The following is a 15,319-nucleotide window of genomic DNA, read 5'->3' on the forward strand; positions in this document are numbered from 1 at the left end:
TCTTTGGCTGGAATTAATTGTTCTACTCTTTTTGTATTCTAATTTGCTCAAAAACATACTATAGAAACTTATATTGTGCTCCCCAAAATTCATACGTTGAAGTCCTAACCCTCAGAATGAATGGATTTGGAAAATGAGCTTTAAAGAAGTAATTTAAGGTAAAATGAGGTCATGTGGGCTGACCCTAATCCAATATGACTAGTGTCTTTACGAGGAGAGGCAATTATGACACAGAAATACAGAGGAAAGACCATGTGAAAACACCAGAAGAAGGCCATCTACAAACCAAGCTCAAGAGGCACCTTAGAAGAAATCAAACCTGCTGACACCTTGATCTTGGACTTCTAGCCTCCAGACTGTGAAAAAAAAATGTTCTATTGTTTGAAGCCATCCAGTGTATGGTATTTTGTTAAGGCAGCCCTAGCAAACTAATAGAGTACATAATTTTACTCTTTAGTTAGAGATAATTGTACAGGTGAATATTTTAGACATTGGAGAGCAGGGATCTCATCTCTTTCCTCTTGTTCTGCTCCCTCTTCCTGTCTTTTCTTTGTCTTCTTGCCATTCCTTCCCATCTTCTTCTTCTTCTACTCCTTCTTCATCGTATTTCTCACAGTACCTGTTTGTCAGTTAATTTTTTAATAAATAAAAATTTGTGAGCAGCAACTCTGATATTCAGAGAAGGCAGAGTAGAGAAAATCATGGAAACACTTTTGGAAAAATGAAAGTAATAACACTAACCTGAAATTTTCAAAGAATAAACTTTAAAAGATAAGAAAATTGGAAAGACAATTCTCTCTTTTGAACAAAGCTCCTCACTTCCTTCAACTTTTACTACTCTGAAGGCATGTAACTGATAAGACTTTGTGTTTGGAAATTTATCATACTGCCTGGAATTCATACTTTCCTCTTCCTCCCTCCTTTCTCAGTCCTATATTATAAGTTGACAAGTAAAAGGTGAACCAAACTTCTGAAACTCTGAACATGGTATTAACTTGCAGCATTCTTTATGATTTTGTCTTTCTTGAAGAATAGTTTAAGCAGAGTCTGACATAATCCAAAGCATGTTTTGTTTCTGATGTTGTCACAACATGATCAAACCATGGTATTGCAAAAGTAACTCACACAGGGGCTGCGGCTTTCAATATGACTTAAACACAAAGAATCCTCTTCCCATTTAAGTATGCAAAGCACTTAACAATGATCTAGATGTGTCAGGCATATTGTGAATACTTTAAAGTGATATCCTTTAATTTTTAAAAATATTACTACTTTTGAATGTAATTCAACAAGGGTAGCAGAGAGACTTTTCATTATAATACCATTTTAAACAGTTTAAATGATTTGTCATGGATTTGTATAACTTATTCATACAATATTAGAAATTTTACTTTAGAAAAAATAAGTATTGGCACGTGTCATATTTTAGAATATATTTTATAGTATAAGCAATCATTTCATACAAAAGATTTATCTTCCTAAGTTTTACTTTAGTAATTGCTAAGATTTATTAATTGCTTACATAGTGCTAGGTACTGTGATAAATGCTTCTTTTTTAATCCTCACAACAGCCCTATAAGATGAGATTTTATTTCCATGTTATACATAAGGAAACCAAAACAAGTAGCTTGAACAGCTCTTACGTGGTGCAATGAAGATTCAAAACCAGGTTGTACATTCCAAAGCCTTGTACCTCATACTCAGTATTACCTCCATGCATTGAACACCATGTAGCATTATTATTCATGATTCCCTAACTATTCAATAAATGTTTTAAAATAAGTGGATGAATGTTCTTTTTCTATTTAATGGCATGTAAATAGAGCCCTACCATATATGTCTGCACAAATGTTTCCTATTAACTAGTGAATGTGAAATGGTTAAAGAGAAAAAAATCATATCATTCTATAGAGAAAGAGAAAATTAAGAGAGTTGTTAATTAGGAAGTAGTATGGTCTTCATGCTGCTGTATTGTATATATGGGCAGAAGTTTACTTTTAATATTGGACCCCAAATGTTTACCAAAAAGAAAGATTGAACCCCACCCATTGTTGCAGTGTGGCAAAAAATACACAGGCTGAACACATGGGCAAGTAATCAGAATGTACAATCCTTCCAAGAGGGCAAAGCCAGTTCCAGGTCTATAAGCAAATGGTGGCAGAGCATATGGATGAGAAGAGATCGCCTTAGGGATATGATAAATAAAGACACTGTATTAAAATCAATTTGAGCAAATTCACAAACAGTGATAACATCTAAAACCAAAAAAGGGATATTCCAGCATAAATGAGAATGTGGAAAACACCATGATACATTTTATCCATTCAACAAAAATATACTAAATAGGGCTTCCCTGGTGGCGCAGTGGTTGAGAGTCCACCTGCCGATGCAGGGGACACAGGTTCGAGCCCCGGTTCGGGAAGATCCCACATGCTGCGGAGTGGCTGGGCCCATGAGCCATGGCTGCTGAGCCTGCGCGTCCAGAGCCTGTGCTCCGCAATGGGAGAGGCCACAACAGTGAGAGGCCCATGTACCACACACACACACACAAAAACTAAATAGTTACTAAGTGTCAAAAAAGAAAAAAACAGTTATGTTTTCCTGGAGTTTACAATCTAGTAGGGAAAACAGACACTCATCTAGGAGAGTGAAAAGAGATAAGGTTGAATAAGTCAACAAGATGAAATTATGCCCAATTGTTTAAGCTACATTAAGGGATAAAGGGATTTTTATTACTCCAAAAGCATGGGAAATCACTGAAGGGGGTTAAACAAGGGAATGACAACTTAATATTTGAATTCTATCCTTTTTTTGGGGGGGGGTGAGCCTCGAAGCATGTGGGATCTTAGTTCCCTGATCAGGGATCAAACAGACCGTGCCCCCTGCAGTAGAAGGGTGGAGTCCTAACCACTGGACCACCAGGGAATTCCCCTGCATCCTAAATAGATTACTCTTCAATGTGAAAAAGGCACTGGGGCTACAGGGTAAATGTAAGGGTACTAATTAGAGAGCTGTTGGTGTAATCTATGACTTGATGGTGGCTGAAAAGAGAAATATTTAATAAATAGAAGGCAGGATTATGCAGGCGACAGTATATAACAGTTGAAAAAGAAAAGGTGGGTATAAAGGATGATTTCCTAGAACTTGGATAATAGGTGTGATTTACCTAACAAGAGAACATTGGAGAGTTGTAGAAAGTTCATGATTTCATTTTTGGACATATTTGATTTCAAGTGCCTGTAAGCTGATAAATCAGGAATTCAGAAAAAATGTTTGATCTGTAGATATAAATGTGTAATTTTTCAGCATATAGCCATGAATACAGATAAGAACACCTGACATGGAATAAACAGAAAAGAAGAAAGTTTGAGTGAGATCACTATGAATTTTACCATTTCAAGTTGAATATCATAGAATTTGACAAAAAAGACTGAGAGTAACAAAAAATCAGCTAAGTACTAGCTGTGTCAGGGCAGACAAAGGAAAATGCTAATTGAGTAAAACTAGCATGCAGTCAACTATGCGGAATGCTACCAAGATATTATAGAAGGTGAGAATGTAAATAACACAAAAAGAAACCATAGGAAATCCTAAAGATGCCACCAGAAAAATACTAGAACTAATCAATGAATTTGGTAAGGTTGCCAGACACAAAATTAATGCACAGAAATCTCTGGCACTCCTATATAATAATAATGAAAAATCAGAAAGAGAAATTAAGGAAATAATCCCCTTTACCATCACAACAAAAAGAATAAAATACCTAGGAATAAACCTACCTAAGGAGGCGAAAGACTTGAACTCAGAACGTGATAAAACACTGATGAAAGAAATCAAAGATGCCATAAAGAGATGGAGAAATATACCATGTTCTTGGATTGGAAGAATCAATATTGTGAAAATGACTATACTACTCAACACAATCTACAGACTCAATGCAACCTCTATGAAACTACAAGTGGTATTCTTCAGAGAATTAGAACAAAAAATTTTACAATTTGTATGGAAACACAAAAGACCCTGAAGAGCCAAAGCAATCTTGAGAAAGAAAAACGGAGCTGGAGGAGTCAGGCTCCCTGACTTCAAACAATACTACAAAGCTACAGTAATCAAGACAGTATGGTACTGGCACAAAAACAGAAATATAGATCAATGGTACAGGATAGAAAGCCCAGAGATAAACCTACACACATATGGTCACCTAATTTATGACAAAGGAGGCAAAAACATACAATGGAGAAAAGACAGCCTCTTCAATAAGTGGCGCTGGGAAAACTGCACAGCTACATGTAAAAGAATGAAATTAGAACACTACCTAACTCCACACAAAAAATAAAGTCAAAATGTATTAAAGACTTGAATTTAAGACCAGACATTGTAAAACTCTTAGAGGAAAATATAGGAAAAACACTCTCTGACATAAACCACAGCAAGATCTTTTTTGACGCACCTCCTAGAGTAATGGAAATAAAACCAAAAATAAACAAATGAGACCTAATGAAACTTCAAAGCTTTTGGACAGCAAAGGAAACCATAAAAGAGACAAAAAGACAACCCTGAGAATGGGAGAAAATATTTGCAAATGAAACAATGGACAATGATTAATCTCCAAAATATACAGACAGCTCATGGAACTCAATTTCAAAAAAACAAACAACTCAATTAAAAAAATGGGTGGAAGACCTAAATAGACATTTAACCAAAGAAGACATACAGATGGCCAAGAGGCACTTGAAAAGATGCTCAACATCACTAATTATTAGAGAAATGCAAATCAAAACCACAATGAGATATCACCTCACATTGGTCAGAATGGCCATTCTCAAAAAATCCAGAAACAATAAATGCTAGAAAGGGTGTGGTGAAAAGAGAACCCTCCTGCACTCTTGCTGGGAATGTAAATTGATACAACCACTATGGAGAACAGTATGGAGGTTCCTTATAAAACTAAAAATAGAACTACCATATGACCCAGCAATCCCACTACCAGGCATATACCCTGACAAAACCATAATTCAAAAAGAGACATGCACCACAATGTTCATTGCAGCACTACTAACAATAGCCAGGGGCTAGACCTTCAAGATGGCAGAAGAGTAAGATGTGGAGATCACCTTCCTTCCCACAAATACATCAGAAATACATCTACATGTGGAACAACTCCTACAGAACACCTACTGAACACTGAAAGAAGACCTCAGACTTCCCAAAAGGCAAAAAACTCCCCACATACCTGGGTAGGGCAAAAGAAAAAAACAGAGACAAAAGAATAGGGATGGGACCTGCACCTCAGGGAGGGAGCTGTGAGGGAGGGAGCTGTGAAGGAGGAAATGTTTCCACACACTAGAAGCCCCTTCACTGGTGGAGACGGGGGGTGGTGGGGGAGAAGCTTCAAACCACAGGGGAGAGCACAGCAATAGGGGTGCAGAGGGCAAAGCAGAGAGATTCCCACACAGAGGATCGATGCTGACCAGCACTCACCAGCCCGAGAGGCTTGTCTGCTCACCTGCTGGGATGAGTGGGGGCTGGGAACTGAGGTTCTGGCTTCCGAGTTCAGACCCCAGGTAGAGGACTGGGGTTGGCCCCCTGAAGGGGGCTAGTGCACCGCAGCTAGCTGGGAGGGAGTCTGGGAAAAAGTATGGAACTGCAGAAGAGGCAAGAGGCCATTGTTTTGGGGTGCGTGAGGAGATGGGATTCAGAGCACTGCCTAAACGAGCTCCAGAGATGCATGAGAGCCGCAGCTATCAGCATGGAAACCAGAGATAGGCATGAGACGCTAAGGCTGTTGCTGCAGCCACCAAGAAGCCTGTGTGCAAGCACAGGTCACTATCCACACCTCCCCTCCCAGGAACCTATGCAGCCCACCACTGCCAGGGTCCTGTGATCCAGGGACAACTTCCCCGGGAGAGCACACGGCATGCCTCAGGCTGTTGCAAGGTCATGTTGGCCTGTGCCACCACAGGCTTGCCCCGCATTCCGTACCCCTCCCTCTCCCCGGCCTGAGTGAGCCAGAGCCCCCAATCAGCTACTACATTAACCCCATCCTGTCTGAGCAAAGAACAGATGCCCTCAGGTGACCTACATGCAGAGGCAGGGCCAAATCCAAAGCTGAACCCCAGGATCTGGGCAAACAAAGAAGAGAAAGGGAAATCTCTCCCAGCAGCCTAAGAAGCAGCAGAGTAAATCTCCACAATCAACTTGATGTACCCTGCATCTGTGGAATACCTGAATAGACAACAAATTCATCCCAAAATTGAGGCAGTGGACATTGGGAGCAATGATATATATATTCTTTTCCTTTTTCTCTTTTTGTGAGTGTGTATGTCCATGCTTCTTTGTGTGATTTTGTCTGCATAGCTTTGTTTTTACCATTTCCTAGGGTTCTCTCTGTCCATTTTTTGTTTTGTTTTGTTTAGTGTAGTTTTTAGTGCTTGTTATCATTCATGGAATTGTTTTTTGGTTTGGTTGCCCTCTTCTTTCTTTGTTCTTTTTTATTACTTTTTAATTTTTTTATTTTTAATAAGTTCTTTTTATTTTAATAACTTTATTTTTTTCTTTCTTTCTTTCTTTCTTTTCTCCCTTTTCTTCTGACCCACGTGGCTGACAGGGTCTCGGTGCTCCGGCCGGGTGTCAGGCCTCTGCCTCTGAAGTGGGAGAGCCGAGTCCAGGACATTGGTCCACCAGAGACCTCCTGGCTCCATATATCAAATGGTGAAAGCTCTCCTAGAGATTTCCAACTCAAATCTAAGACCCAGCTCCACTCAATGACCAGCAAGCTACAGTGCTGGACACCCTGTGCCAAACTAGAAAGACAGGAACACAACCCCACCCATTAGTACAGACGCTGCCTAAGGTCACAGACACCCCAAAACACACCACCAGACACCTGCCCACCAGAAAGACAAGATCCAGCCTCATCCACCAGAACACAGGCACCAGTTCCCTCCACCAGGAAGCATCACAACCCACTAAACCAACCTGAGCCACTAGGGGCAGACACCAAAAAAAATGGGAACTATGAACCTGCAGCCTGCGAAAAGGAGACCCCAAACACAGTAAGTTAAGCAAAAAGAGAAGACAGAGAAACACACAGCAGATGAAGGAGCAAGGTAAAAACCCACCAGACCAAACAAATGAAGAGGAAAGAGGCAGTCTACCTGAAAAAGAATTCAGAGTAATGATAGTAAAAATGATCCAAAATCTTGGAAATAGGTTGGAGAAAATACAAGAAACGTTTAACAAGGACCTAGAAGAACTAAGGAGCAAACAAACAATCATGAACAACACAATAAATGAAATTAAAAATTCTCTAGAAAGAATCAATAGCAGAATAAAAAAGGCAGAACGGATAAGTGATCTGGAAGATAAAATAATGGAAATAACTACTGCAGAGTAGAATAAAGAAAGAAGAATGAAAAGAATCGAGGACAGTCTCAGAAAACTCTGGGACAATGTTAAAAGCACCAACATTTGAATTATAGGGGTCCCAGAAGAAAAAGAAAAAGAAAAGGACTGAGAAAATATTTGAAGATATTACAGTTGAAAACTTCCCAAATATGGGAAAGGAAATAATCAAGTCCAGGAAGCACAGAGAGTCCCATACAAGATAAATCCAAGGAGAATCATGCCAAGACACATATAATCAAACTATCAAAACTTAAATACAAAGAAAAAATATTAAAAACAGCAAGGGAAAAACAACAAATGACATACAGGGGAATCCCCATAAGGTGATAAGCTGATTGTTCAACAGAAACTCTACAGGCTGCAAGGGAGCGGCAAGCTATATTTAAAGTGATGAAAGGGAAAAGGCAACAACCATGATTACTCTACCCAGCAATGATCTCATCCAGATTTGACAGAGAAATTAAAAACATTACAGACAAGCAAAAGCTAAGAGAATTCAGCAATACCAAACCAGCTTTACCACAAATGCTAAAGGAACTTCTCTGGGCAGGAGATACAAGAAAAGTCCAACAATAGCAAACCAAAAACAATTAAGAAAATGGTAATAGGAACTTACATATCAATAATTACCTTATATGTAAATGAAGTAAATGCTCCAACTAAAAGACATAGACTGGTTGAATGGTTACAAAAACAAGACCCATATAAATGCTGTCTACAAGAGACCCACTTCAGACCTAGCGACACATACAGACAGAAAGTGAGGGGATGGAGAAAGATATTCCATGCAAATGGAAATCAAAATAAAGCTGGAGTAGCAATTCTCATATCAGACAAAACAGACTTTAAAATAAAAATTATTACAAGAGACAAAGAAGGACACTACATAATGATCAAAGGATCAATCCAAGAAGAAGATATAACAGTTGTAAATATTTATGCACCCAACATAGGAGCACCTCAATACATAAGGCAAATGCTAACAGCCATAAAACAGGAAATTGAGAGTAACACAATCATAATAGGGGACTTTAACACCCCACTTTAACCAATGGGCAGATCATCCAAAATGAAAATAAATAAGGAAACACAAGCTTTAAATGATACATTAACCAAGATGGACTTAATTGATATTTATGGGACATTCCATCCAAAAACAACAGAATACACATTGTTCTCAAGTGCTCATGGAACATTCTCCAGGATAGATCATATCTTGGTTCACAAATCAAGCCTTGGTAAATTTAAGAAAATTGAAATAATATCAAGCGTCTTTTCCAACCACAATGCTATGAGAGTAGATATCAATTACAGGATAAAATGTGTAAAAAATACAAACACATGGAGGCTAAACAATACACTACTTAATAACCAAGAGAGCACTGAAGAAATCAAAGAGGAAATCAAATATACCTACAAACAAATGACAATGAAAACACAATGACCCAAAACCTATGGGATGCAGCAAAAGCAGTTCTAAGAGGGAAGTTTATAGCAATACAATCCTACCTCAAGAAACAACAAACACCTCAAATAAACAACCTAAACTTACACCTAAAGCAATTATCAAAAGAAGAACAAAAAAACCCCAAAGTTAGCAGAAGGAAAGAAATCATAAAGATAAGATCAGAAATAAATGAAAAAGAAATGAAGGAAACAATAACAAAGATCAATAAAACTAAAAGCTGGGTTTTGAGAAGATAAAAAAATGATAAAACATTAGCCAGACTCATCAAGAAAAAAAGGAAGAAGACTCAAATCAATAGAATTAGAAAGGAAAAAGGAGAAGTAACAACTGACACTGCAGAAATACAAAGGATCATGAGAGATTACTCCAAGCAACTATATGCCAATAAAATGGAAAACCATGAAGATATGGACAAATTCTGAGAAAAGCAAAACTTTCTGAGACTGAACCAGGAAGAAACAGAAATTATAAACAGACCAATCACAAGCACTGACATTGAAACTGTGATTAAAAATCTTCCCACAAACAAAGCCCAGGACAAGATGGCTTCACAGGGGAATTCTATCAAACATTTAGAGAAGGGCTACGCCTATCTTTCTCAAACTCTTCCAAAATATAGCAGAAGGAAAGAACACTGCCAGACTCATTCTACGAGATCACCATCACCCTGATACCAAAACCAGACAAAGATGTCACAAAGAAAGAAAACTACAGGCCAATATCAGTGATGAACATAGATGCAAAAATCCTCAACAAAATACTAGCAAACACAACCCAGCAGCACATTAAAAGGATCATACACCATGATCAAGTGGGGTTTATCACAGGAATACAAGGATTCTCCAATATATGCAAATCAATCAATGTGATACACCATATTAACAAATTGAAGGAGAAAAACAATATGATCATCTCAACAGATGCAGAAAAAGCTTTTGACAAAATTCAACACAAATTATGATAAAAACCCTCCAAAATGTAGGCATAGAGGGAACTTACCTCAACATATCAAAGGCTATATATGGCAAACTCACAGCCAACATCGTTCTCAATGGTGAAAAACTGAAACCATTTCCATTAAGATCAGGAAGAAGACAAGGTTGCCCACTATCACCACTCTTATTCAACATAGTTTTGGAAGTTTTAGCCAGAGTAATCAGAGAAGAAAAAGATATAAAAGGAATCCAAACTGGAAAAGAAGAAGTAAAGCTGTCACTGTTTGCAGATGACATGATACTATACATAAAGAATGCTAAAGATGCTACCAGAAAACTACTAGGTTTAATCAATGAATTTGGTAAAGTAGCAGGATACAAAATTAATGCAAGCTATCTCTTGCATTCCTATACACTAATGATGAAAACTTTGAAAGAGAAATTAAGGAAACACTTCCATTTAGCTTTGTAACAAAAAGAATAAAATACCTGAGAATAAACCTACCTAAGGAGACAAAAGACCTGTATGCAGAAAACTATAAGACACTGATAAAGAAATTCAAGATGATACCAACAGATGGAGAGATATACCATGTTCTTGGATTGAATGAATCAACATTGTGAAAATGACTATACTACCCAAAGCAATCTACAGATTCCACACAATCTCTATTAAACTACCAATGGCATTTTTCACAAAACTAGAAAAAAAAATTTCACAATTTCTATGGAAACACAAAAGACCCCCAAAGCCAAAGCAATCTTGAGAAAGAAAACGAGAGCTGGAGGAATCAGGCTCCATGAATTCAGACTATACTACAAAGCTGCAGTCATCAAGACAGTATGGTAGTGGCACAAGAACAGAAATATAGATCAATGGAACAGGAAAAAAAGCCCAGACATAAACCCATGCACATATGGTCACCTTATTTTTGATAAAAGAGGCAAGAATATACAATGGATATAAGAAAGCCTCTTCAATAAGTGGTGCTGGGAAAACTGGACAGCTACATGTAAAAGAATGAAATTAGAACACTCCAAAACAGCATACACAAAAATAAACTCAAAATGGATAAAGACCTAAATTTTATAGTGTAAGGCCAGACACTATAAAACTCTTAGAGGAAAACATAGGCAGAACACTCTATGACATAAATCACAGCAAAATCCTTTTTGATCCACCTCCTAGAGAAATGGAAATAAAAACAAAAATAAGCAAATAGGACCTGATGAAACTTAAAAGCTTTTGCACAGCAAAGGAAACAATAAACAAGTCGTAAAGGGTACCCTCAGAATGGAGAAAATATTTGCAAATGAAGCAACTGACAAAGGAGTAATCTCCAAAATTTACAAGCAGCTCATGCAGCTCAATATCAAAAACACAAACAATGCAATCCAAAAATGGGCAGAAGACCTAAATTTACATTTCTCCAAAGAAGATATACAGATTGCAAACAAACATATGAAAGAATGCTCAACATCACTAATCATTAGAGAAATGCAAATCAAAACTACAATGACGTAACACCTCACACCAGTCAGAATGGCCATCATCAAAAAATCTACAAACAATAAATGCTGGAGAGGGTTTGGAGACAAGGGAACCCTCTTGCACTGTTGGTGGGAATGTATATTGATACAGCCACTATGGAGAACAGTATGGAGATCCCTTAAAAAACTACAAATAGAACTACCATATGACACAGCAATCCCACTATTGGGCATATACCCTGAGAAAACCATAATTCAAAAAGAGTCATGTACCACAATATTCACTGCAGCACTATTTACAATAGCCAGGATATGGAAGCAACCAAAGTGTCCATCAACAGATGAATGGATAAAGAAGATGTGGCACATATATACGACGGAATATTACTCAGCCTTAAAAAGAAACGAAACTGAGTTATTTGTAGTGAGGTGGATGGACCTAGAGTCGGTCATACAGAGTGAAGTAAGTCAGAAAGAGAAAAATACCGTATGTTATCACATATATATGGAAACTAAAAAAAAAAAAAAAAAAAAAAAAAAGGTTCTGAAGAACCTAGTGGCAAGATAGGAATAAATATGTAGACGTAGAGAATGGACTTGAGGATGTGGGGAGGGGGAAAGGTAAGCTGGGATGAAGTGAGAGAGTGGCATGGACTTATATATACTACCAAATGTAAAATAGATAGCTGGTGAGAAGCAGCCACATAGCACAGGGAGATCAGCTCGGTGCTTTGTGACCACCTAGAGGGTTGGGATAGGGAGGGTGAGAGGGAGAAGCAAGAGGGAGGAGATATTTGGATATGTGTATACGTATGACTGATTCACTTTGTTATAAAGTGGAAACTAACACAACATCGTAAAGCAATTATACTCCAATAAATATGTTAAAAAAATAGCCAGGACATGGAAGTATCCTATTGTCCATTGAAAGATGAATGGATAAAGAAGATGTAGCACATATATATAATGGAATATTACTCAGCCATAAAAGGAAACGAAATGGAGTTATTTGCAGTGAGGTGGATGGACCTAGAGTCTGTCATACAGAGTGAAGTAAGTCAGAAAGAGAAAAACAAAGACCATATGCTAACACATATATATGGAATCTGTACAACAGAAACTAACACGGTCTTGTGAAGCAATTATACTCCAATAAAGATCTATTTTAAAAAAATAAAATTAGGGGCTTCCCTGGTGGCGCAGCGGTTGGGGGTCCGCCTGCCAATGCGGGGAACGCGGGTTCGTGCCCCGGTCTGGGAGGATCCCGCGTGCCGCGGAGCGGCTGGGCCCGTGAGCCATGGCCGCTGAGCCTGAGCGTCCGGAGCCTGTGCTCCGCAGCGGGAGAGGCCGCAACGGTGGGAGGCCCGCGTACCGCAAAAAAAAAAAATAAATAATAAATAAATAAAATTATTGCTTAAAAATGCTAAAAAAGAAAAAAAGAAAAGAAAAAAAATCATAGCCAGGATTATTCTTATTGTCCATGGCTGCCAACAAGATAGTAAAGAAAAGGAAGTGAAAATTTGCTTCAGAACTCTATTATATAACTATCTTATATATAGCTATAGTCTCATGAAGAAGAAGATTAACAAACTGGACTACATTCATATTGGGAGTGTCTGTTCACTGACACCCCATTAAGGAAATAAATGTAAAGGCAAGGTACAGAGTGAGAAATCATTTTTACAATCCATGTAATGGACAGAAGCCTCAATACAAAGTATGTAAAGAATACTTATAAATCAACAAGCAAAAGACAAACCAATAAAAAATTCACAATTGCTTCCACAACCTCACCAAAGAGATATCTAAGTGGCCAGTAAACATATGAAAAAAAATTGTCAACTCCATTAGAAATCAAGAAAATGCACACTTATACCACAATGTGGCACCTCTATAAACTCACCAGAAGGGCTATAAAAGGTCAACAATCCCATGTTTTGGTGAGGTTGCAGACAAACTGCAAGTCTCACACACCAGTAGGCATATAAACTGTTAAAACTACTATGGACACCTGTTAATATTTTCTACTAAATGTGGGCCTAAAAACAACCTATGGTACAGCAATTCTACTGCTATTTCATACACACACACACACACACACACACACACACATATATATGTATATTTCCTATAATAATGTTTGCACAAGTCCACCATAAAAGAATGTTCACATCAACATTATTTGTGATAGCCCAAACCAGAAACAACTCAAATGTCTGGTGTTTGTTTCCTCTATCTGTTATTGACCCTAATCTTTCTCTTACAAAGTTCTGCCCAGTTTTAAATCATATTTCCTAAGAACTGTGTCAACTCTCATATATATCACATCAAACTCACTGAAATTAAGGAATCTCCCTATCCATATCAGAAATAATTTTAATTAGGTAAAATTTGTGTCACAGTGGAACAGACACATGCACATAGAAACAAAATCATCACTGGCTGGCTAGTAGCTGCCTCTTGCTATTCCAAGACAAACTACAGGGCTAAAACCTGTGGAAATCTGGGAAGTGTCATTATAAGAATGAAGCAAAGAGACATTGAAAAAGGGAAAGAGAAAAAACATGATAGACATCAATCTTTGCTTGGAATATTGATTTTTAAGAAATCCAGACAAGGGCAGTTAAATCCCAGCAACTCTATTCAATGTGATAAATCTTTATCACTCCAGTAATATGATGTGTACCTACTAACTGCTGGGTGCTAAAGAACAGCTCCCCTTAAACCACTGATAATCCCAATGAGCAGATTAGAAAGCCCTCAGCTAACAACTGCACAGCTAATGAAGGCATACCACTGTGCTTAAGGTTAAGTACCAACAGTCCTGGCACCCTCCTTTTTTTTTTTTTTTTTTTAAAGTGACTTCTCCTCGTCAAAGTAATTTGATTAGTCGTGAAAGCACAGACTCTAGAACTACTGCCTTGCTTTAGGGAAACAGAGCTGGATGCTTGGGCTATTGTCCATAGATACGCTAATGGCATCTGTACTGGAAGAAGAAAACAGACTCATCTGTAAGCCAGCTGAGCTCCAAACACAAGGTTGCCATTTGTTTGCTCACTGATTAATTTCATTGAGGCTTTCTAGTTCCACCATGCTCCTCCTTAAAAAAATTAAAATAAAATAAAGAAAGCTTGGACCCAGGAATATTTCTTTTTTGTGCACGTAGCCATTCTTTTTTTCCCAACTTTGAAAAATGTGTTCAGAAACATTGGCTATATTGGGAGCCTCAAAGTTCATTAATTTTAATGTTGTTTTGTTCTCTCGAAGCAGTAAACAATTAGACTACCAAATGAGTCTGTATTTCCTATGATTATAATTATTATCTAGAAATATGTTCAGTGTGCAGGCTGTTGAACGTGCTAACTTGGGAAGAGCACAGGCCTTTAACAGAGACAATAATATTTGCTTTCAATGGCATTTTACAATTTTCTAAGTGTTTCCATTTGGAGGCTATACCAGATTCAATTAATCTGCACAACAATATTACTTATAGATAAAACAATTCCAACTTATAGATGGTCCCAACATGAAAATGTTTGTTAAAAAATAGAGATTTTAAGCAACAAACCTAGCTGGAACTCAGGATTCTGGTCAAAATGCCTTTTTCTCCAGTTTCAATTTTTATTTTATATTTAATAGTGATACTTTTAATGTGACAAACTGCATTCTCTAGACCTTAATTATATAATCAACTCATTAGGATATAATAAGCATCACCTTAGCATCACTTGATTATTCAGTTTATTAATTGCATATCTTCTTTCTTATTTTTGGCTCCTCTTATTCTATTTGTGAAAGCTCTTCCACTCAAAAATGGCAACCCCACCCAGTCCCTAGAGCTGGAAAGGAATTATTTTGTGCATCATCTATTTATGTTCTAAAGTTTCATAAATTTAATTAATTGTTGATTTGAGATATTCTGCCAATTGTTTCAACCAATTTACTTCTGAGTCCACCTTAGACTTTGGTGTCTGGAATTGATGTGATAAATATTATGCCCTTTGCTTAAAACAGAATT

The 15,319-nt window shown here is 37.6% G+C and overlaps 1 protein-coding gene across 2 annotated transcripts in view; it reads right to left on the reverse strand.

The window, feature by feature from the left end:
- The window catches only part of CFAP299 (cilia and flagella associated protein 299), a gene marked incomplete at both ends in the record, with an annotated part of 629,105 nt that overhangs the window by 212,203 nt on the left and 401,583 nt on the right, over positions 1 to 15,319 (reverse strand). The gene's annotated exons all lie outside the window — the stretch shown is intronic.

Source organism: Grampus griseus (assembly GCF_964374135.1).
Source record: "Grampus griseus genome assembly, chromosome: 4".
NCBI classification, from domain to species: Eukaryota; Metazoa; Chordata; class Mammalia; order Artiodactyla; family Delphinidae; genus Grampus; species Grampus griseus.